This window comes from Pseudophryne corroboree, chromosome 4 (genome assembly GCF_028390025.1).
Source record: "Pseudophryne corroboree isolate aPseCor3 chromosome 4, aPseCor3.hap2, whole genome shotgun sequence".
In the NCBI taxonomy this organism is placed as follows: Eukaryota; Metazoa; Chordata; class Amphibia; order Anura; family Myobatrachidae; genus Pseudophryne; species Pseudophryne corroboree.
This window is the reverse complement of record NC_086447.1, coordinates 332,550,449-332,576,842: the sequence shown is the minus strand read 5'-3', so window position 1 is coordinate 332,576,842 and position 26,394 is coordinate 332,550,449.

Below are 26,394 nucleotides of genomic sequence, written 5' to 3'. Positions count from 1 at the left end.
GACGGTAAGTAGCATGAACAGATAATTTTCTTTTAACCTCAGTGTCATAATCACTTGTATTAAGTATAATGACAGCTCCCCCCATGTCTGCTGGTCTAATTGTAATTGACTTATTTTCTCTCAGATTCTTTAGAGCTATTCTCTTAATGCGTGTAATAGTATATCTCACCATATTATGTTAAGTGATTCTTATAAGGTCCTATCTAGGAGATGAGTGAATGTTTTAATGCTTGGGTTCACTGAGGGAGGGTCGTATGTACCTGTCCAGTTTGAACATAATATACAAATGTTTCTTTTAATCTCCATTCACTGGTCAGTTTGTAGTTATCAATTGACCATTAGAATTGGTTAAAGGGAACCACAATTCAACATCACTTGATGTAATATGGAGGATAAGGTACTGATTCATGGGTGTTTTGGTTCCCTTTTTTTTATGCATGGTGCATTCGGCTAAAGGGCATTCTGTCCCTTGTAAAATTAACTTTTTTGGTCACTAAGGAGAATTGATCTTTTGCAAAGTTGTTGTTTTCTTTTTGCCCAAACATCTTATTGGGGACCAATGAGACTTGTACCCAACCTGTAATACCGCTTGTAAAATTATAAGCTAGTTTGAGCTTGTGTGACTGTGTCCCTTGTTTAGTTTGATGTCAGACATCATCTATAAGTAGGAAACTCTGAAATTACTCCAAGCGATTGATCTCAGAAGACTGTCAATAGCAATCTCTATAAAGGCATTCATAAGATATTTTAACTTTGCATATTTGCCTGTTTCTAGTTTGGAGCAGTGAAGCAAACTATTGCCAGGTGGATCAAGGAGCTAATTATTTTTGTGTATAGGGAAAGTGGTCATAAAGTTCCATAAAATCTGAAGGCACACTCAACCAGTGTTGTTGCAACTTCCTGGGTTAAAGATGCTCTGGTATCAATGAAAGACATGTACAGTAGCCACCTGGCCGTCTGTTCACACTTTCTCTAGTCACTATGCTCTGGATTTGGCTGGCGCTCACTTTGACAGTGATGTCCTTGAAGGGGCATTGCGATGAATGAATAAAATTGGGTCATTAAGCATGAATTTCTGTCTGTTGGAGTATTTGTTACCCTCCCTATATTATTATGCTTTGGTATATCCCAGAGTAATGGCTGTCATGAAGTAGTGTAGAAGAAAATAGCAAATTATATTTACCGATAATTTTAGTTTCTTCAAGATACTTCATGGCAGCCTATAATATACCCTCCCTTTTTAGTGTGGTTTTTCACAGGAACTGAATGTGAGGAGACACTCAAAAGACTGAGGAGGAAGGGGAGGAATAACGCTATATACCCTAAGTGGGCGGTCCCTGAAGTGTGAAAAAACGTCCCGTCTAGAACTAGGGGGATGGGATGTAATCCCAGAGTAAAGGCTGCCATGAAGTATCTTAAAGAAACTAGGTGGTATATGATCGGTGATCGTGCACAGAAGCATAGTTAAGGAATGGCGTGCTGCGTGGAAATGTTTAGCCACTGGCTTGTCCAGGATTCCACTCCGTAACACTGCTTGGGTTGAAGATCTATGATTAGCCATACGTTCGCGGAATGGGCGAATAGTTTTACCAACGTAGATTAGCGAACAGTGACAGCTGAAAATATATACTACATAGTCAGAAGTACAGGTAACTCTGTGTTTAATCTTCAATCTGCGGCCAGTGTATGGACGATGAAATGTGTCGCCTGTCGGCATACTTCTACAGGTGGTGCATCCGGCACATCTGTGGCATCCCGGTTTTTGTGTCTTCAACCACATATTTACGGTATTAGCTGGGTATTGTTCAGGGCACATTAAGTGGTCCTTCAAATTGGGCCCTCTTTTGTACATAACAAGAGGTCTTTATGATAGCTTGCCTCTGAATGCCAGGTCTGTGGCTACAATGGGCCAGTGTTACATGATGGTCTTGTGAATCGATGAACCAGCTGTGTCAGAAGTGGGTGTCACTACAAAGGGTTCTTCTGGCATACATCTTCTCATATTGCCATATTTGTGCATTTTGTGTGCTTTGGTGAGGCACCGTTTTATGACTGAGGTCTTCTAGTCCCTCTTTTGTAAAACATTCAGCCATGTTCACTATTTGTTGTTCTGCTATAGAAGTATTTGAATTATTGCGCAAGACCTTTAGGAATTGCGAAATCAGAAGATTATGTTTCAGTGGCTCCGGATGAAGACTATCATAATAAAGCAGTGTATTGCGGTCAGTTGGTTTTCTGTATAGCCTGTGGCCATAACCTATGCTGGTGGTGTATACTGTGATATCCAAGTATTCTATGCAATCAATGTTATTATTCATCATAAACCTCATAGGGGTATATAATGTGTTAAGGTAAATTAACATTTTGTGAAGACTGTCTAAAGTACCCTGCCACTGTCAGGGGTGGTCTTCAGTATGCCGAATGTCGGGATCCCGGAGCACAGTATACCGGCGCCGGAATCCCGATACCCGGCATACTGACATGTATTCTCCCTCGTGGGGGTCCACGACCCCCCTGAAGGGAGAATAAAATAGCGCGGCGTGCATAGCGCACCACCGTGCCTGCAAGGGGCTCATTTGCGCTCGCCTCGCTGTCGGTATGCCGGCGGTCGGGCTCCCGGTGCCGGTATGCTGGTCGCCGGGAGCCCGGCCGCCAGCATACCATACTACACTCACTGTCAGGATTCACCCTCCTAAATGACTGGCAGGTGAATTGCTAGACAGGATAATATGCTGGAGCAGCTGAAACAGAGTTGTGATACAGTATGCAGACTTTGTATGCAAAATTAAACCCAGGAAACAGTGAGAGTTCAATGAAGTAACAATATACTAGAACACAGGTGAGTATGGATAAGGCAGAAACAACATGTAATCCAGATCTATGACAGATGATCTCTGACTCCACACTGCATGAATTAGATCAGCTTTCAGTGGAGCGCATAACATATAGTCCAGGAAGGCACATAAATGGTGGTTTGTGGAAACAACAGTTTAGGTTAGAAACCAGCAGAAGGAAATAAACCTGGCAATATTTGTGCAGACCAATAATGCAAAGTTGTATACTGATGCAGGGTAACTTCTTTCATAAGCAGGAAATAGCAGCAGATATGGAATTCACTGAGTAGTAATATACAGGATATAGTTAAAATACAGGATACAGCTGTCAGGATCCCGGCGCCGGATCCTGACATACGACAATGCCACCAGCCGGAATCCCGGCACAACAGGGCTATTCTCACTCGTGGGTGTCCACGACACCCATAGAGTAGGAATAGATTCTTCCTGCAAGGGAACTCTGGCGGGCGGGATGCCACTCTCTGGATATGGATAGCTGGCGTCCTGCCTGCTGAAATAACGTATCAGACCCATAATATACATAAAACTGGTGGTTACTTTCATAAATGAATATACTAAATGTACGATAGTGCTTGCAGTCGTAGTGGAATAAGGACAAAGTTAATCAGGGAAAAGAAACTGGGAGCAGGAGTAACTGATGTAGTCCAGAGCCGGAAACCGCGCTGAGATACACAATACTGACCAGGCAGAAGTTCACCAACGCAAAAGACTCCGGAAACTGGTTAATCCAGGCAATGATCTCCAGACCAAGTATTACAAGGCATTTAAGTAATATAACCAGCCTAGAGAGCAGGGCTGGCTGGCTAAAACAGACACCAACCCATAAGAGAAGCCAGCCTGGGAGTGTTTAAACTAATGACAACACTATACAGCTGCAGCGCTGCACATATACACACTGCAGCTGAGATGCAAATAGAACACTGCTCAGAGAGCAGCACATCTGGCAGCACCAAGGTACTGCAGGCAAGAAACATGATAGCAGCACCTCTGGTGATATAGAGGTACTGCAGACCAGACATAAATGGCAAAGATGTAACAGCCACATGAAAAAAAAATCATCTATAAAGTGGGGGTGACATTTTTATTTGCTCTACACACTGCAGGATAATATGGGCTTGTTTATATGTGTCCATGTATAGATTTGCATATGACGGTACAATGTTACTATCCATAGGGGTACCCGTGGTTTGGAGAAAATTCCCGCCCTCCATATTTGAAATAATTACAGGTGTGCATTAATTGCAGTAATTTGATCAGAAAGTCAACAAGTGGATTGCTTAATTGAGATGACAGTAAAGTATACCTTCCCCATGTGGGATGACGGTATACAAAAGTGACACGTCCATTGTTACCATAATACAATTATGTATTTTTGATAGAGTGCAATGAAGGCATTGGCGTCTTTAAGAAAGCTATCAGTACCTTGGACAAGAGGTTGGAGAAAACTGTCCAAATATATTGCTAAATGAAAGAAGAGAATTCCTAACAGATATAATGGGTCTGCCAAGAGGTTGTTCCAATGATTTGTGTATCGAATTTCTCCTTAAAGATAGTCACTGGGTCACTGTGTAATTGACGGTAAGTAGCATGAACAGATAATTTTCTTTTAACCTCAGTGTCATAATCACTTGTATTAAGTATAATGACAGCTCCCCCCATGTCTGCTGGTCTAATTGTAATTGACTTATTTTCTCTCAGATTCTTTAGAGCTATTCTCTTAATGCGTGTAATAGTATATCTCACCATATTATGTTAAGTGATTCTTATAAGGTCCTATCTAGGAGATGAGTGAATGTTTTAATGCTTGGGTTCACTGAGGGAGGGTCGTATGTACCTGTCCAGTTTGAACATAATATACAAATGTTTCTTTTAATCTCCATTCACTGGTCAGTTTGTAGTTATCAATTGACCATTAGAATTGGTTAAAGGGAACCACAATTCAACATCACTTGATGTAATATGGAGGATAAGGTACTGATTCATTGGTGTTTAGGTTCCCTTTTTTTTTTGCATGGTGCATTCGGCTAAAGGGCATTCTGTCCCTTGTAAAATTAACTTTTTTGGTCACTAAGGAGAATTGATCTTTTGCAAAGTTGTTGTTTTCTTTTTGCCCAAACATCTTATTGGGGACCAATGAGACTTGTACCCAACCTGTAATACCGCTTGTAAAATTATAAGCTAGTTTGAGCTTGTGTGACTGTGTCCCTTGTTTAGTTTGATGTCAGACATCATCTATAAGTAGGAAACTCTGAAATTACTCCAAGCGATTGATCTCAGAAGACTGTCAATAGCAATCTCTATAAAGGCATTCATAAGATATTTTAACTTTGCATATTTGCCTGTTTCTAGTTTGGAGCAGTGAAGCAAACTATTGCCAGGTGGATCAAGGAGCTAATTATTTTTGTGTATAGGGAAAGTGGTCATAAAGTTCCATAAAATCTGAAGGCACACTCAACCAGTGTTGTTGCAACTTCCTGGGTTAAAGATGCTCTGGTATCAATGAAAGACATGTACAGTAGCCACCTGGCCGTCTGTTCACACTTTCTCTAGTCACTATGCTCTGGATTTGGCTGGCGCTCACTTTGACAGTGATGTCCTTGAAGGGGCATTGCGATGAATGAATAAAATTGGGTCATTAAGCATGAATTTCTGTCTGTTGGAGTATTTGTTACCCTCCCTATATTATTATGCTTTGGTATATCCCAGAGTAATGGCTGTCATGAAGTAGTGTAGAAGAAAATAGCAAATTATATTTACCGATAATTTTAGTTTCTTCAAGATACTTCATGGCAGCCTATAATATACCCTCCCTTTTTAGTGTGGTTTTTCACAGGAACTGAATGTGAGGAGACACTCAAAAGACTGAGGAGGAAGGGGAGGAATAACGCTATATACCCTAAGTGGGCGGTCCCTGAAGTGTGAAAAAACGTCCCGTCTAGAACTAGGGGGATGGGATACAATCCCAGAGTAAAGGCTGCCATGAAGTATCTTAAAGAAACTAGGTGGTATATGATCGGTGATCGTGCACAGAAGCATAGTTAAGGAATGGCGTGCTGCGTGGAAATGTTTAGCCACTGGCTTGTCCAGGATTCCACTCCGTAACACTGCTTGGGTTGAAGATCTATGATTAGCCATACGTTCGCGGAATGGGCGAATAGTTTTACCAACGTAGATTAGCGAACAGTGACAGCTGAAAATATATACTACATAGTCAGAAGTACAGGTAACTCTGTGTTTAATCTTCAATCTGCGGCCAGTGTATGGACGATGAAATGTGTCGCCTGTCGGCATACTTCTACAGGTGGTGCATCCGGCACATCTGTGGCATCCCGGTTTTTGTGTCTTCAACCACATATTTACGGTATTAGCTGGGTATTGTTCAGGGCACATTAAGTGGTCCTTCAAATTGGGCCCTCTTTTGTACATAACAAGAGGTCTTTATGATAGCTTGCCTCTGAATGCCAGGTCTGTGGCTACAATGGGCCAGTGTTACATGATGGTCTTGTGAATCGATGAACCAGCTGTGTCAGAAGTGGGTGTCACTACAAAGGGTTCTTCTGGCATACATCTTCTCATATTGCCATATTTGTGCATTTTGTGTGCTTTGGTGAGGCACCGTTTTATGACTGAGGTCTTCTAGTCCCTCTTTTGTAAAACATTCAGCCATGTTCACTATTTGTTGTTCTGCTATAGAAGTATTTGAATTATTGCGCAAGACCTTTAGGAATTGCGAAATCAGAAGATTATGTTTCAGTGGCTCCGGATGAAGACTATCATAATAAAGCAGTGTATTGCGGTCAGTTGGTTTTCTGTATAGCCTGTGGCCATAACCTATGCTGGTGGTGTATACTGTGATATCCAAGTATTCTATGCAATCAATGTTATTATTCATCATAAACCTCATAGGGGTATATAATGTGTTAAGGTAAATTAACATTTTGTGAAGACTGTCTAAAGTACCCTGCCACTGTCAGGGGTGGTCTTCAGTATGCCGAATGTCGGGATCCCGGAGCACAGTATACCGGCGCCGGAATCCCGATACCCGGCATACCGACATGTATTCTCCCTCGTGGGGGTCCACGACCCCCCTGAAGGGAGAATAAAATAGCGCGGCGTGCATAGCGCACCACCGTGCCTGCAAGGGGCTCATTTGCGCTCGCTGTCGGTATGCCGGCGGTCGGGCTCCCGGTGCCGGTATGCTGGTCGCCGGGAGCCCGGCCGCCAGCATACCATACTACACTCACTGTCAGGATTCACCCTCCTAAATGACTGGCAGGTGAATTGCTAGACAGGATAATATGCTGGAGCAGCTGAAACAGAGTTGTGATACAGTATGCAGACTTTGTATGCAAAATTAAACCCAGGAAACAGTGAGAGTTCAATGAAGTAACAATATACTAGAACACAGGTGAGTATGGATAAGGCAGAAACAACATGTAATCCAGATCTATGACAGATGATTTCTGACTCCACACTGCATGAATTAGATCAGCTTTCAGTGGAGCGCATAACATATAGTCCAGGAAGGCACATAAATGGTGGTTTGTGGAAACAACAGTTTAGGTTAGAAACCAGCAGAAGGAAATAAACCTGGCAATATTTGTGCAGACCAATAATGCAAAGTTGTATACTGATGCAGGGTAACTTCTTTCATAAGCAGGAAATAGCAGCAGATATGGAATTCACTGAGTAGTAATATACAGGATATAGTTAAAATACAGGATACAGCTGTCAGGATCCCGGCGCCGGATCCTGACATACGACAATGCCACCAGCCGGAATCCCGGCACAACAGGGCTATTTTCACTCGTGGGTGTCCACGACACCCATAGAGTAGGAATAGATTCTTCCTGCAAGGGAACTCTGGCGGGCGGGATGCCACTCTCTGGATATGGATAGCTGGCGTCCTGCCTGCTGAAATAACGTATCAGACCCATAATATACATAAAACTGGTGGTTACTTTCATAAATGAATATACTAAATGAACGATAGTGCTTGCAGTCGTAGTGGAATAAGGACAAAGTTAATCAGGGAAAAGAAACTGGGAGCAGGAGTAACTGATGTAGTCCAGAGCCGGAAACCGCGCTGAGATACACAATACTGACCAGGCAGAAGTTCACCAACGCAAAAGACTCCGGAAACCGGTTAATCCAGGCAATGATCTCCAGACCAAGTATTACAAGGCATTTAAGTAATATAACCAGCCTAGAGAGCAGGGCTGGCTGGCTAAAACAGACACCAACCCATAAGAGAAGCCAGCCTGGGAGTGTTTAAACTAATGACAACACTATACAGCTGCAGCGCTGCACATATACACACTGCAGCTGAGATGCAAATAGAACACTGCTCAGAGAGCAGCACATCTGGCAGCACCAAGGTACTGCAGGCAAGAAACATGATAGCAGCACCTCTGGTGATATAGAGGTACTGCAGACCAGACATAAATGGCAAAGATGTAACAGCCACATGAAAAAAAAATCATCTATAAAGTGGGGGTGACATTTTTATTTGCTCTACACACTGCAGGATAATATGGGCTTGTTTATATGTGTCCATGTATAGATTTGCATATGACGGTACAATGTTACTATCCATAGGGGTACCCGTGGTTTGGAGAAAATTCCCGCCCTCCATATTTGAAATAATTACAGGTGTGCATTAATTGCAGTAATTTGATCAGAAAGTCAACAAGTGGATTGCTTAATTGAGATGACAGTAAAGTATACCTTCCCCATGTGGGATGACGGTATACAAAAGTGACACGTCCATTGTTACCATAATACAATTATGTATTTTTGATAGAGTGCAATGAAGGCATTGGCGTCTTTAAGAAAGCTATCAGTACCTTGGACAAGAGGTTGGAGAAAACTGTCCAAATATATTGCTAAATGAAAGAAGAGAATTCCTAACAGATATAATGGGTCTGCCAAGAGGTTGTTCCAATGATTTGTGTATCGAATTTCTCCTTAAAGATAGTCACTGGGTCACTGTGTAATTGACGGTAAGTAGCATGAACAGATAATTTTCTTTTAACCTCAGTGTCATAATCACTTGTATTAAGTATAATGACAGCTCCCCCCATGTCTGCTGGTCTAATTGTAATTGACTTATTTTCTCTCAGATTCTTTAGAGCTATTCTCTTAATGCGTGTAATAGTATATCTCACCATATTATGTTAAGTGATTCTTATAAGGTCCTATCTAGGAGATGAGTGAATGTTTTAATGCTTGGGTTCACTGAGGGAGGGTCGTATGTACCTGTCCAGTTTGAACATAATATACAAATGTTTCTTTTAATCTCCATTCACTGGTCAGTTTGTAGTTATCAATTGACCATTAGAATTGGTTAAAGGGAACCACAATTCAACATCACTTGATGTAATATGGAGGATAAGGTACTGATTCATGGGTGTTTTGGTTCCCTTTTTTTTTTGCATGGTGCATTCGGCTAAAGGGCATTCTGTCCCTTGTAAAATTAACTTTTTTGGTCACTAAGGAGAATTGATCTTTTGCAAAGTTGTTGTTTTCTTTTTGCCCAAACATCTTATTGGGGACCAATGAGACTTGTACCCAACCTGTAATACCGCTTGTAAAATTATAAGCTAGTTTGGGCTTGTGTGACTGTGTCCCTTGTTTAGTTTGATGTCAGACATCATCTATAAGTAGGAAACTCTGAAATTACTCCAAGCGATTGATCTCAGAAGACTCTGTCAATAGCAATCTCTATAAAGGCATTCATAAAATATTTTAACTTTGCATATTTGCCTGTTTCAAATTTGGAGCAGTGCAAAAAAAGAGCAAGTAACTGGCTCTTGGTAAAACCAAACTGTATTGCAGATGGGGCATATTTAAAATGTACAGAGAGATTTAGAAATGTAAATTACTGTTTAGCGTAAAAATGATGAAACTCTACTTATAGGTCCCCAGAAGTGGTCCATCGTGCCATACATAGGGCAAACAATAAGATAGTGCAGGGTAAAACAGTCCAATATTATACAATACAGTAGACAGATAACAAATAGCACTACAACTACAAAAGCTGAAACCTGAAATTAATAAAGCTGTCCTGAATTTGTCTGCTACATGCAAAAGCAGCCAGTGTTTACCCTGCATGCAAAAATAAATAAATCTGTTAGCACCCTTGCATTGCAGCAAAGGTGGTCCCAAATACAAAGCTACTTGCTTTTTTGTTTGACTCTGATCTCATTATCACCGTCATTGTTCCCTTATTACAGTTAAAGTGATGTATCGTTGAGAGCTTGACGTCACATTACTACAGACGTATATACAAGAGCATGCTTTGTGGAAGGACGTTTTCCTGAAGGCTCATTTACCAAAAAGCTTGAGCTGTATCTGTGTAGATGAACAAACTCCAGCATCCCATCCATCCCTAGAAAGTATATACCATAGATACACCTCCTCCCACAGAGAGAATTCCACATCAAAGGTTGAAAAGTTCATTTAACCCCTTCCTGTTACTTTTCCTTCCATTATTCTTGGCAAAAGTAGCACATTACATTCAATGTACATTTTCTGTAGTAATATCACTGAAAGCTTAGCTTTATCCCTGCATTTTATTTTTCCCATTGATGTGTCACCCCTTTTCATAATGTGAGGTCAACAACCCAGAGAGCAAATGCGAAATTCCATATATTTGCTCCCAGCCCTAACTATGATTTTCTCACAGTTAGACAGCATTGTTGGCTTAGTTTAAAGATGCATTTTATGATCGCACAGAGGGAACATATTCAGTGCATAATAGCAGATTCATCTAGAGTCAAAAAACATGCTGACTGGATGTCTGCGGTGACTGTCTTGAAAAAGACCTTATAGGTCGAAACGTCGACTATCTATTGATGACTGCGATGAACTAATAAAAGCCTTTTAATTTATTGGACTGATGAGTGCCCTCTTTTGAGATCTCTTTGGTCTCGGATACCTGGTATATGTGAAACTCTCCTTGGGGTTTTTTGAGGAGCACCCCTATATATGGATTTTTCTGATGTGAGTGCGGACTTTCAAAGAAATTATATGTGGATCCAGCAATTTAAGAAACAGCTGGCATGCTGACTGGATGTCTGCGGTGACTGTCTTGAAAAAGACCTTACAGGTCGAAACGTCGACTATCTATTGATGACTGCGATGAACTAATAAAAGCCTTTTAATTTATTGGACTGGTGAGTGCCCTCTTTTGAGATCTCTTTGGTCTCGGATACCTGGTATATGTGAAACTCTCCTTGGGGTTTTTTGAGGAGCACCCCTATATATGGATTTTTCTGATGTGAGTGCGGACTTTCAAAGAAATTATATATATATATATATATATATATATATATATATACACTGTATATATATATACACTGTGTGTATGTATATATATATATATATATATATATATATATATACATACTGTGTATATATATATATATATATATATATATATATATATAGTATGTATGTGTGTGTATATATATATATATATATACACACACACACTTTATACATACATTACAAACACATAATGGCAACATGACAGAGCCAAAAATTCTAATTGATCAACATGATAAAAAAAAAAAATACAACAAGCTTACTTTTTTTTCTCTGCCGCTGGCAGGCTGCTTGTGACCCATGAGAGGAGAGTGAAAGCGCGATCCTCCACGCTCCTGCTGCTGCTATTAGGTTGCCAGGGCAACCTATAGGCAGCCGCTGGAAGCACAGCGCCTTCACACACCATTGGACAGCTGAGCCGTCGCTCAGCTGTCCTGTACTTCTGTGAGGCGCCGGCGCCGCTTCCACTGCTGTTAGGTTGCCAGGGCAACCAACAGTGAGCCGCTGGGAGCGCCGCGCCGCAGATCGGAGGTCCGATCTGTGGCGGGTGGTGGGGGGCCCTTGTCAAGAGGGGGGCCCGGGGTACTTACCCCCTGGGCCCCCCCCCTTAATCCGGCTCTGTGGTGGGGGCAGTTGGGAGAGGCTCCTGCCACTGTGGTGAATAGATGCTGTGTGCATGCGCACAGCATCTATTCAGTGGAGACAGAGGGACTGGGGGCATACCAGCAGCTCACAGAGCGCTGGGCATGCCCCCTCATTGACAAAAAGGGGGCGTGACTCGCAATTGCAGTACTGTTGCAAAGCCACACCCCCTTATCGGGTGGGCGTGTGCGCAGAAGTCCCAGAGGTATGTTAACCAATATTTCTTACTGCTGAGTTTATGCTTTGCAAATAAAGCACTGCCTGCCTTCCTCTGCAGTAAAATTGTTTAGTAAACTAAGTCTAAACTGTATAAGAGGAAGTCTTGCTCACTTGCGGATTTCCTTTATTTCAAATGTATTCTCCCTTCCTTTAGTTCAGGCCTCATACCAGCTCAACAGTCCATCTTCAAAGAAGATGCAGTTACCATGTCGACAGTCAATGCCTACACCACAATGTTGACAGTTATGTTGACGTGGAACACATTGACATCTGAAATGTCAACAATCTGCAGAAGGGTTAGGAGGGTTAGGGTTAGACTGCGGGAAGGGAGGGTTAGAGCGGATAGATAGCTGAATAATGTTTTGTTCAAATGCATACTGATATGCAGAAATAAGAATGTACCACATATTTTCATATATTCTCACTATATATATATATATATATATATATATATATATGTATAGAAAGGAATGATACAGCGCCACTTGTGAGGTGGATTCTCAGTAAAACATGAAAAGTAAAATTGCTAAAAGACACACGTAACCTTGTTAAAATGTGTCTGCCAAACCTTAAGAATGCAATCCTGGTACAGTACTGCTGGGAAAGTATAAAAATGGGGGGATAAGGGTACCGGCGACTTGTGTTGTTTAAAATGCAATAACTAAAGTTTGATTTAAAAGCCAAAAAATATATAATAATACAAACGAGCTTTAATATCACATAAAAGCGGATCACAACATAAAACGTACTTCAAAATATTGATAAAAACATATAAACATAAAAGGTCTTTGTAAAAGGTAAGGAATTCTGACTTATCTTTTAAAAATAGGCAAGGGAGTCACAACAGGGAGTCCAACGCGTTACGTCACAACTGACTTCTTCAAAGGGTAAGGACAGAATGAGATAGCATGCCTATTTATACCCCTGGTGGACTGGCTCAGGGTTGGTGATGTCATAATTGATCATGTGATGTAATAAAAAATGTAACATAAAGAACATCAAGGACACTTAGTTGAGACATAGCCTAAGGCTAGGGAGGACACCATAGGGATGTATACATAGAAAACGTATTCCAACTCAACTCAGATCAATAAAACGTATTCCAACTCAAGGATAAAACAGTTGGGATCATCATATAACTGTTTATTTTACGTGTACACAGATTCACAATTAGAATAAAGTTTATGAGAATTTTATTCCAACTTAGCCAAAAAGATATAAAAAATATATAAAAAGTATAGATCCCTATTTCTCTTGCGTCCTAAAGGATACTGTGTTCCATTTATTACCATGGGGTACTAAATAGACAGGTCCACTAGGAGCTTTGGGCACTTTAAAAAATCAATAGTGTGCGCTGGCTCCTCACTCTATGCCCCTCCTACCAGACTCTGTTCAGAAAATGTGCCCGGAGGAGCCGGTCACACTTAGGGAAGCTCCTGAAGAGTTTTCTGCATTTATTTTCTGTTTGCTATTTTCAGACAGGGCTGCTTGGCACCAGCCTGTCTGCTTTGTGGGACTGGGGGGGGGGGAACGGCCCAACCTCCTACAGGGTTAATGGTCCCGTTCCCCGCTGACAGGACACTGAGCTGCTGAGGGAACCATTCGCAAGCCCCACCACGGCGAGCATACATTCCCGCAGCACTCCACCACCCCAAACAGAGCCAGAAGTTAGAAGAGTGGTGAGTACTATGCCGGCGTCCCGGTTAGCGGATCGCGGCTATTATGGCGGCACAAGGTAGGAGCGCAGCTGTGAGTGCAGGCTGTGTCTCCAGGCTCAGATCAGCATTGCTGCACCGCTATGAGCCATTTTCAAACAACTACCCACACTGGCACAGCGCTTACAGGGCCAAAATCACCTCAGCCAGTATGAAAAAAAACGTGAAGACCGCGCGCCATTAAGGGGGCGGGGCTTCACTATGAGCAGATTCAGCAGCTCACCAGCGCCATTTTCCTTCTGCAGCTTACACAGACAGACAGACAGGCAGGGAAGCGCAGCTCCTCCACAACGACTCCAGATTACCTCAGCAGTACCAGGGGGTCATAGCAAAGGGGGAGAGCAATTTTAGAATACTACGCCCTATTAAGGGTACTTAGTTTGCAACCCAGCTAAGCTTGGCATTAGCTATAAGGGTGTGGTGTGGCTGGCTCCATCATTCTCTGTGTCTCCCTAGAGGGCTCCGTGTGGGTTAACTGTGCTTTTAACCTTTCTCCTGTGTGGGTGTGTTCTATTCTTTCACATTTTACAGTGTCAAAGGAGTGTGTCTCATGCACGGCAGAGTGTTTTTCTTCCCCAGGGGGGTCACTACAGTGTACTCAAGATAGTACACATTCTCAGGCTAGTGGGTACGAACCAGTATGGTTGGATCCATTAATGGGGATGATCTCAAATATTTCACATAAATTGTCCCAAAATGAGAAAGAGACGCAATACTTAAGACTGTCTGTGGATGACCTAGTGAATAGAGATTCAGTGTCCATACCAGCGTCTCAGACCCCTACCATTTGTCCACAAAAGCGTACACTGGGCCAAATCCTGCAGGCTGACACTGATGATGATGTATCAGATGCAGAGGAGGATGAGGTAGACTCGGGAGGGGGGGATGCAGCTCTGTCACAAGGAATACAGGCCCTGATAGAAGCTATTAGAGACGTCCTGCACATTCCTGACAAAGTGACAGCGGAAGATGAGGAATATTATTTTAATGTAAAAAAATAAATCCTCTACTACCTTCCCTGCATCTAAGGAATTCAATTCCCTATTTGAAGAAATGTGGACAAATCCTGACAAGAAGTTTCATATCCCTAAAAGGTTACTGGCATCCTTCCCTTTTCCTCAGGATGATAGAAAAAAGAAGAAAACCCACAGATTGTTGATGCATCAGTATCTCGGTTGTCACGTAAGATAATCTTACCTGTCTTGGGGGCAGCCTCCTTAAAGGACACGGCTGACCGCAAGGTTGAGACCACTCTCAAATCTCTGTACACAGTTGCGGGTGTGGCCCGAAGACCCACTATAGCTTGTGCATGGATCACTAGGGCCATTGCAAAATGGTCAGGCAACCTAATTGAGGGGTTAGATTCCTTACCCAGAGGGGAGATAGTTTTACTCCTACAGCATATGCAGGACTCTGCAAATTTTATGGTGGAGGCCATAAATTAAATAGGCTTGCTCCATTCACGCACCACGGCCATGGCAGTGTCAGCACGCAGGGGCCTATGGCTACGTCAGTGGACTGTGGATTCCAGAAAAGGTGTGGAAAGCCTACCATTCACAGGTGAGGCCCTGTTTGGAGATGAACTGGATACGTGGATATCCAAGGCTACGGCGGGTAAGTCTACATACCTTCTTTCTGAAGCCCCCCCAGCTAGGAAGACCTACTCTGCTCCAACTCTGCAGTCCTTTCGGATAGCAACATTTTAAAATAAAACCAAAGGTTTTTCTACAGCCTTAGCAATAGAGGTAAACCCAAAAAACAAGCAACTGCAGGTTCACAGGAACAGAACTCAGGTTCTGTTTCCTCAAAGCCTTCAGCATGATGGTGGACCGCATTGTCTAGAAGACAGGCAGGTGAGAGCCCGATTAAGAGATTTCAGTCACATATGGGCGACATCATGTCGGGATCCCTGGATCAAACAGCTCATCGCCCAGGGGTACAGACTGGAGTTTCAGGAACTCCCACCTCAGAGATTCTTCAAATCAGGCTTACCAGCTTCTCAGGAGGCAAGTATAATTTTACAGGATGCAATTCAAAAACTGGTACAGACTCGGGTCATTGTTCCAGTTCCACCTCAGCTACAGAACAAAGGTTATTATTCCAACCTGTTTGTGGTACTGAAACCGGACGGTTCGGTATGACCCATTTAAACCTCAGGTCACTGAAGCCGTATTTACGGGTGTTCAAATTCAAGATGGAGTCTCTGAGAGCGGTGATCTCAGGTTTGGAGGAAGGGGAATTCTTGGTGTCTCTGGATATCAAGGATGCGTACCTACATATCCCAATCTGCCCGCCTCATCAGGCTTATCTAAGGTTTGCATTACAGGACTGTCACTACCAGTTCCAGGCCCTGCCATTTGGCCTCTTCATGGCACCGAGGGTGTTCACCAAGGTTGTGGATTGTATTGCAATAGAGAACGCTATGTGTTGTGGGTATGTTAACAGTGGCACCTGTGGAGAAAAAGGGGTTAGTTGATGAACCAGTCCGCTTATATTAGGTGTTTCCCAGCTCCAATGAGATGTTGCTCACCCTACCTGTCCCTGTCTTACCAGCGGCGTTTGCAGACGATGGTGCTTTGCTGGCCGCGGCTGTCCGTCTCTGTGCTGCTGCGTCCAGCAGGTGGTTGTTGATGACGTCACCCGGGACTGCCGAGAGCGGCTCGTGGAGCGGCTGGTGTAGCGGCCAATCTGATGTTGTGGCGTGGTGGGTCACCTTAGTCCGAAGCAGTGGAGATAACTTTCCCTGTTGTGCAAGTAGTTCACCAAGGTAATGGCAGAGATGATGTTTCTCCTCCGCAAACAGGGAGTGAACATAATCCCGTACCTGGACGATCTGCTGATAAAAGCACCATCCAGGGAACGGTTGTTGGACAACATTGCCCTCTCAACTCGACTACTCCAGGATCACGGGTGGATTCTGAACCTACCAAAATCTCACCTGGAACCAACACGGAGGCTTCCATTCCTGGGGATGATACTGGATACAGATGCACAGAAGGTATTCCTTGCATTGGAAAAGGCATTGGTAATCCAGTCGATGGTGCGGGATGTTCTAAAACCAACCTGGATATCGGTGCATCTATTCATTCACCTTCTGGGAAAGATGGTAGCCGCTTAGAAGGTATTGCAGTACGGAAGGTTTCACGCAAGGTCCTTCCAGCTGGATCTGTTGGACAAATGGTCTGGATCGCATCTCCACATGCACCAGAGGAATCGTCTGTCACCAAGAGCCAGGATTTCTATTCTGTGGTGGCTTCAGACTTCTCACTTGACAGAGGTTCGGGATTCAAAATTAGTTTCTGCTAACCACAGACGCAAGCATCAGAGGTGGGGGAGCAGTCACCCAGGGGGAACACTTCCAAGGAAAATGGTCAAGTCAGGAAACCATTCTTCCAATCAACATTCTGGAACTAAGGGCCATATACAACACCCTTCTACAGGCCTCAAATCTTCTTCAAGATCAGGCCATCCAGGTTCAGTCAATGTGACGGCGGTAACGTACATAAACCGACAGGGCGGAACGAAGAGCAGAGCTGCAATGTCAGAGGTAACAAGGATTCTCCTCTGGACAGAATGACACGCTGTGGCATTGTCCGCAATCTTCATTCCGGGAGTAGACGACTGGGTAGGAGAGTTCCTCAGCAGACACACGACCTCCACCCAGGAGAGTGGTGCCTTCACCCGGAAATGTTCGGGTGCTTGACACGTCGGTGAGGAATTCCACAGATCGACATGATGGCCTCTCATCTCAACAAGCAGCTCAGGCGGTATTGTTCCAGGTTGAGAGACCCACAGGCAGTGGCAGTGGACGCTCTGGTGACTTCATGGGTCTATCTGATGGTGTATGTGTTTCCACCCCTTCCATTGATCCCAAGAATTCTCAAAAGAATAAAAAGGGAAAAGGTTCAAGCAATTCTCATTGCTCCGGATTGGCTGAGAAGGGCTTGGTACGCAGATCTACTGGAAAAGCTCCTGGAGGATCCGTGGCCTCTCCCTCTTCAAAAGGATCTTCTGCAACAGGGGCCGTTCGTCTATCAAGACTTACTGCGGTTTCATTTGACGGCATGGAGGTTGAGCGTCAAATTCTAGCCTGGAAAGGCATTCTGGACAGGGTAATTCCTACCTTGATCCAAGCCATAAAAGTGGTAACGTCTAAACATTACCACCGTATTTGGAGAAAATATGTCTCTTGGTGTGAAAACAGGAAATGTCCTGCGGTGGAGTTTCAACTGGTACATTTTCTGCTTTTTCTGCAGTCAGGTGTGGATGTGGGCCTACGCCTGGGCTCCATAAAAGTCCAGATTTCGGCCTTATCCATTTTCTTCCAGAAACAGTTGGCTTCCCTCCCTGAGGTTCAGAAGTTCTTGAAAGGTGTTCTGCACATCCAACCGCCCTTTGTGCCTCCCACGGCACCTTGAGATCTCAACATGGTGTTGCAGTTTCTACAATCTGAATGGTTTGAGTCTTTACAGGAGGTTGACGTCAAGTTTCTTACGTGGAAGATCGTCACACTGTTGGCCTTGGCTTCTGCTCGACGTGTGTCTGAATTGGGGGCGTTGTCTCATAAGAGCCCCTATTTGATTTTTCATGAAGATAGAGCTGAACTCAGAACTCGTCAGCAATTGCTTCCAAAGGTGGTGTCTGTGTTTCATATCAACCAACCTATTGTGGTCCCGGTGGTTACCAACACCTCTACTACTTCAAAGTCCCTGGATGTTGTGAGGGCTTTGAAAATCTATGTGAAGCGGACAGTGCGTCACAGAAAATCGGACTCGCCGTTTGTGCTCTATGATCCCAATAAAATTGTGTGTCCTGCTTCAAAGCAGTCTATTGCTCGCTGGATCAGGCTTACTATCCAGCATGCTTACTCTATGGCAGGTTTGCCGGTTCCTAAATCTGTACAGGTCCACTCTACTAGGTCGGTGGGTTCTTCCTGGGCGGCTGCCCGGGGTGTCTCGGCTTTACAGCTCTGCCGAGCGGCTACTAGGTCAGGTTCGAACATGTTTGCGAAGTTCTACAAGTTCGATACTTTGGCCGCTGAGGACCTTCAGTTTGGTCAATCAGTTCTGCAGGAACCTCAGCACTCTCCCACTCGGTTTGGGAGCTTTGGTACGTCCCCATCGTATTAAATGGACCCAGTGGCAAATGCAGGATTTTGAAAGGGGGGTTTCCAAATAATTGGTTACAGACCACTGAAAAAAAGTCTAACCAGATTAACCATGGCCGAATGTAGCATGGCCCCCCTCCCCCTCACTGTTCGACGCAGTTGGCATCAGCAAGTGTGAATGCACTTGCTGATGCCAGCTCCCGTCGTGGATGACATATCATTTGGGATGTCATCCTAGTGTATACATAGCCTTAGACTGATAGCACAGGCACCACGACCACCCCCCCCCCATTAATAGACAGACAGCACACAGGCATCATGATATTCACCCCCCTCCACAGACTGACAACACAGATACCAGTGCCATTACCCCACCCCCCAAGATAGACAACATAGGCACTATGACCATCCCCTCCCTCTCCCACACAGACTGATGCCCCACGACCACCCCCTCCCCCACATAGATTGATGCACCATGACCATCCCCCCTCCCAAACATAGACTGAAGCACCACAGATGCCCCCTCCCCCACAAAGACTGATGCCCTATGACACTCCCTCCCCCACATAGACTGATGCACCATGACCCCCATTCCCCCACATAGACTGATGCACCATGACCACCCACCCCTCTCCCACATAGACTGATGCACCACGACCATCCCCCCTCCCGAACATAGACTGAAGCACCACAGATACCCCCTCCCCCACAAAGACTGATGCACCATAACCCCCCCTCCCCCTTCCCAAACATAGACTGAAGCATAACTGATACCCCCCTCCCCAACACAGACTGATGCACCATGACCACAACCCCTCCCCCACACAGACTGATGCACCATGACCCCCCCCTCCCCCACACGGACTGATGCACCATGACACCCCCCTCCCCCACACAGACTGATGCACCATGACCACTCCCCTCCACCCACATAGGCTGATGCACCACGACCATCCCTCCTCCCGAACATAGACTAGAGCACCACAAATACCCCACACACAGACTGATGCACCACGACCATCCACCCTCCCGGACATAGACTGAAGCACCACAGATACTCCCCTCCCCCACACAGACGGATGCACCACGACCACTCTCCCTCCCCCACATAGGCTGATGCACCATGACCATCCGCCCTCCCTAACATAGACTGAAGCATAACAGATACCCCCCTCCCCCAACACAGACTGATGCACCACGGCCACACCCCCTCCCCCACATATATTGATGCACCACGACCACACCCCCTCCCCCACATAGATTGATGCACCATGACCCCCCCTACACAGACTGATGCACCATGACCACCCCTCCCCTACACAGACTGATGTACCATGACCACCCCCCACATAGACTAATGCACCACAGACACCTTTCTCCCCCACACAGACTGATGCACCACGACCACCCCCTGATGCACCATGACCACTTCTTCCCCCACACAGACTGATACACCACGACCACCCCCCACATAGACTAATGCACCACAGGCACCCCCCTCCCACACACAGACTTATGCACCACAGACACCCCCCTGCCCCACATAGACTGATGCACCACAGGCACCCCCCTGCCCCACATAGACTAATGCACCACAGACACCCCCTCCCCCACATAGACTAATGCACCACAGACAAACCCCTCCCCCACATAGACTAATGCACCACAGACACCCCCCTCCCCCACATAGACAGACTACTGCAGCACAGACACCCCCCTCCCCCACATAGACTAATGCACCACAGACACCCCCCTCCCCCACATAGACTAATGCACCACAGACACCCCCCTCCCCCACATAGACTAATGCACCACAGACACCCCCCTCCCCCACATAGACTAATGCACCACAGACTCCCCCCTCCCCCACATAGACTAATACACCACAGACACCCCCTCCGCCACATAGACTAATGCACCACAGACACCCCCCCCCCACATAGACTGATGAGCTACAACCATCACCCCAATGCATCATTTATTATGAAAACTGGTGCCCGCAACCCCCGTCCCCGCACTCATGCTGGTGCCTATTACAGCACAATTTAATATGAAATACCGGCGCCCGCACCCCCGATCCCCACACTCATGCTGGCACCGATTACTGCATAATTTAATATGAAATACTGGCGCCCGCACCCCCTGATCCCCACACTTATGCTGGCGCCGATTACGACATAATTTAATATGATGTACTGGCGTCTGCTCCCTCAGTCCCTGCACTCATACTGCCAATGACCACATAATCTATTATTAAACACTGGCGCCCGCCCGTCACCTGCATAGTCACCCCCACACACGATGAATCACCTGGTCCTCGCTGCTCAGCGTCTGGAGTCTATTGAGTCAGTCCCATGGGCTGGCCGCTGGCAGGGAGGATTGAACACGCGCTATGAGCTTCAGGCTCTCACCTCTCACGTCTGAGAAGAGCTGCAGCTTCCCCTACATGCAACAACCAGCCTCTCAGTGTACGTATGTGAGGCAGCTGCTGCAACCGAGGCCTATCACACTGCATGTGAAGCTCTAGCGGCAATCAGGTGATGTATTTAAAAAAAAAAATCTGTTAACTAATGCGCGAGCTTAGGGGGGTTTCTAGGTACTCGGAACCCCCCCCCCCCCTGCGTGCGCGTTTGGGACCCCAGTATCCTCTAGGACGTTAGAAAAAATAGGAATTTAATTACCTACCGGTAAATCCTTTTCTCGTAGTCCGTAGAGGATACTGGGTGCCCGCCCAGTGCTTCGTGTGTTCCTGCACTGTTACTTGGTTAAGTATTGTTGTTGGTTCAGCTGTTGCTGTCCCTCGTCAAGTTTGGTTAGCATGGCTTTCCTCTTGTTTGTGTGTGCTGGTTCGAATCTCACCACTGTCCTTTAAATCCTTCTCTCAAGGTATGTCTGTCTCCTCGGGCACAGTTACAAGATGGAGTCTGGTAGGAGGGGCATAGAGGGAGGAGCCAGTGCCCACTATTGATTTATTAAAGTGCCCAAGGCTCCTAGTGGACCCGTCTATACCCCATGGTACTAAATGGACCCCAGTATCCTCTACGGACTACGAGAAAAGGATTTACCGGTAGGTAATTAAAATCCTATTTTTTCATTACGAGATCTGTATTTCATGTCCACAACAATAGCTTCTGCATCCACCTTAATGCCGCTGGAATGATTGCATTTCCGGCTGGCGTGAGACGCAGGTGGAACGCGGAAGAACAGGAAGTTGTTGCCAAGGGAACAAATATATGCTATGGTGGAGAAGGAACGCCTGACCATAAAGTTGGCAATGGGCAAGTCGTCTATTCACAGCTGCTCTGCTAGGCAGAGCAGTGAGTGCAGGATCCTCCCAACTGCCCCCCAACTGTGGGACACTGTGGCCTGCGGGTGGGACAGTCCTAAAAAAACGTGGCTGTCCCGCGAAAATCGGGACAGTTGGGAGATATGTGACACGTTTAGTCACACTTAAAGAGGTATCTCACTTATCAGGATTCTCTAATCCAGGTTCATGAAGTGTAAGGGGGTTATCCAATCACCCGTGGTCAATGACCGCGGGTAATTGTTCAATTACCCTCGATGCCCTGCTCTCATCCCCCCCCCCCCCCCCCATGCCGGCATTTATCAGGGATTATGCTTCAGGTGCCTTAGACACCTGAAGCAAGTATAATCCGCAATAAGGGGGAGATTCAAATGTTTGAAAAGTCAGTTGGGAGTCTTTTTTTTCCTATCTAATAGACGGGAAAAAACTGACACCCAACCGACTATTCAAACATTTGAATTCCACCCTAAGTGTCCTGCCGGAGCCTTGGTAACACATGGGATCGGGGACTTATCCCCGTTTCCATGTGTTATTGCATGATTGCAGGTCCAATTTCGGCTGATAAAAATTGCCTCTAATTGGATACCGTGATAATGACCATCGGTCATTAATCGCGATAACCAGCCATTTTTATCGTACAAAGTGGCATTGGGGCTAATTGGATACCCTCCTTTGTCTCACTTATAGAGGTTCTTCCTTATGCTGGTTCAAATAGTACTAGTTTCACTTATAGAAGTGTCTAAATGCTAAATAAACATATGTACAGTACATTATGGGGGATATTCAATTGTTTGAAAAGTCAGTTGGGTGTCTGTTTTTTCCTATCTAATAGACAGGGAGAAACAGACACCCAATCGACTTGTCAAACATTTGAATATCCACCAATGTGTTCTAAGAAAAAAAAAAGTATTTGCATGCAAACATGTATTACATACAAAACAATTCAAAGCAAGGTATGAGTCACGCTGCTGTCTCCTCAACACACACAGTGACTGTACCCTGCAGCACAGCAGTCCTTCTCTCTCTCTCAGGGGCAGATGTACTAAGCCTTGGAGAGTGATTAAGTAGAGTGAGATAAAGTACCAGCCAATCAGCTCCTAATTGCAATGTTAGACCCTGTGTTTGAAAATTGACTGGAGCTGGTTGGTTGGTTCTTTATCTCTCTCCACTTTATCACTCTCGAAGGCTTAGTACATCTCCTACTTAGGGGTCTATTCATGAAGCAGTGAAAAGTGTGGAGAAGTGAGCCAGTGGAGAAGTTGCCAATGACAACCAATCAGCTGTTACGTACAATGTTATAGAATGCACTTTAAAAATGTTAACTTAACACTGGTTGCCATTGGCAACTTCTCCACTGGCTCACTTCTTCACATATTTCGCTGCTTAATGAATAGACCCTTAGGGGTATATGCAATTGCGGTCGAATTCATGAAAATGTTGAAAAACATGGCATTTTCGACAAAAAAAAACATGTCGAATTGGATTCGTCAATGCAATACAGTACTTTTCGTCAAAATACCTGCCGTTTCAGATTCGACTTTTTGCAAATTGCCTTTTTCAAAATTCGACATGTCTGCAATGGTCAAAATGCGGCTTTTCGATAAAAGTATATTCAATTGAAGAATGTAGATTCGACAACAGTGCTTTTCGACAGCAATTTCGTCAATTTTATTCCGCCTCACTTTGCTGGCGGGATCTTATAAAAAAAATTTTTAAATGTATTTTTTTTTGCTTTTTGGATTGCTAATAGCATATCTATTTATATTTGAAGGGATTATCTACTTGGTTTGTCTTTTTTTGACTCACAAGTATTATTTAATTGATTTTTTAAAAGAATATTTTTTTCTTCACTCTGCTGAGGGAAATGTACCCATTATTTCACAGTTTTACCCAGGATACACTTCTGCAAAGCCACTCCAGTATTGGACCAGTTTACCCCCACTCTACCATGGACGTCCTACTTGTGATGTGGACCTGAACCATCGCCATGTTAGTCGCTCTTTCAAGTGAGATGTATTGGCCAAAACGCCATCTTGTCTGAGTAACCTGTGTATATGCGCAGTGTTGAATTCATTATATGATCTCTATATCCCTAACCATCTAAAATAGTCATGATACATGCCACCGGGCATTCCAAATTAACGAATGTATTGCAGCGTCGGAGGTCGGCTTCATTCAGCTAACCTGTGACGGGTGAAGTGATCAGGAATAAGGACTAATTATCTACACCTCGAACTGAGAAACGGACGGGAGGTTTGAAAATCCCCCGTCCGCCAATGAAAGATTAATACAGACATGAGGAGGAATTCCATTGGTCTCTCTACCATATAAATCTCGATGGGAGGCGGGCGCCGCACGCTAGAGCCCAGAGGAAGCTCTACCATAGAGCGAAATGCACATTGGTTAGCCGTGTGCCGCCAGTGCTATGTTAAATGTTTATAGCTCATAAGTGAATTGCCCTTACTGTATACCTATATGCCGTGTACTGTGTGAAGGAGATTTAGTGACAGGAAGCCTAGTTATGTACTTATATTAAAAATGTGCTAGTCATTTATGTACCATTGTTTTCGGACACACTGCCATGCCTAATAATATATATCTATAAGAAGTAGAGTCAGTATATTTTGAGCTTAAAACACTACCGCAAATGATCTAATATATATATTAATCATTGACTCTCATATATCCTATTACTATTTATTTGCATTAGGAGCAGACAGCAATCCCTGGCTGCAGCAATCATTACATCTAGTGCACATGATGCATGGGGAACTATAGAACTCCGTGCATAAAAGCACAGGAGTAGATGTATCTGGAAATATACCGGAACATCTAATATGACCTATATAAATTGACTGGTATATTACCTGGGACATATTTCCCTTGTTGCTGGATAGTATCAGAGGGACAAAGATTGAGACAATAAGTATTTGGGGCAAAACATTACGAACAGCCAAAAAATCTGGCATGTGTAATGCCTGCTTAGTGTCCCTGGTACAGAAATAAAGGCAGACTGCCAAGAACTCTCATTGAAACTTAGACGGCAACATTTGTTGCCAGTCTCTGTACATAAAGCAATACAATATTTGAAACAATTGTTGCTAGTACAATAAAGTGAGTAGATACATTACAAATACCAAGGCTGTGATTGAAACATTAAATCTCATATATACTCCTCTTTTTCTTTTTCATCCACTAGGGGTCACTGGAGTACTCTTGGGATATGGACGGCTTCCACCGGAAGAAGGCACTGAATAAATTAATTTTGAGACTACTCCTCCCCTCCATATCCTGCAGCACTTCAGTGTTTTTTCTGTGCTCGACACAGTTAGAAGGCATAGTGGAGCTCGTCCACAAAGTATTGGAATTTTTTCTAAGTTTTTTTTTTCTTCAATTTCCACGTCCTTTCCCCCCTTCTAACAGGCGTGGGTCAGGGACAGTGGAAGCGGCTGAGTAGCCGTGAGTGTCGGACCTCTCTGTAAAGAGCTCCCTCACTCCACTTGCAGGCTGCCTGCAGGAAAGCTGGACGGAGCTTGGATGAAGGCCCCGTCATAGACTTTTGTCACGGTCCAGGTATGTTGGGTTGGGGCGGTCAGCGCTTGCTGCCGCTCCACTGTTGGGGATTGTTGGGTACTCACCGCTGCCCGGAGCGCGTGTACATGGGCCGCTTCACGGTCCATGCGGCGCGCTCTCACTCTCCGGCTCCCAGCATCCTAAGAGACCGCTGCTCCCTGCGCAGCAGCAGCGCTGCTTGGCTACACAGACACGCCGCTATGCTGTGTGTGGCGGGCGGGAGCACGTGTGCATAGGCCGCTCCACGGCTCTATGCAGCACGCTCTCTGCTTCCGCCATCCGCCCGCAGCAGCCGAGGAGTTCCGTTGTCCGGGGTCTACAGGCAGGCCGCTCACACGGCCCTTTGCAAAACTTCCACAGGCCCAGACCCGGTGCTGTACACGGAGGTCGTGGGAGTGGGGGGAGACTTTAACAGTATTTGGCAGTGTCAAGCTTTTAGGAAATGCTTAATATGTTTAATGTTCTCCTGTCTGTTCCAGGTTTCCTATTTTACATCTCGGCTAAGAGTGGTACTAGAGGAATTTTGGGGTCAGTTTTCGTATTTCTGGCAGGCACTGCACTTGCCTAGATATATACCAGGAACTTTGGTGTTATTACTGAGTCGTGCAGTCTGTCTGTGTGGAGTTTGTATTGTCTGTCTTCATAATGAGT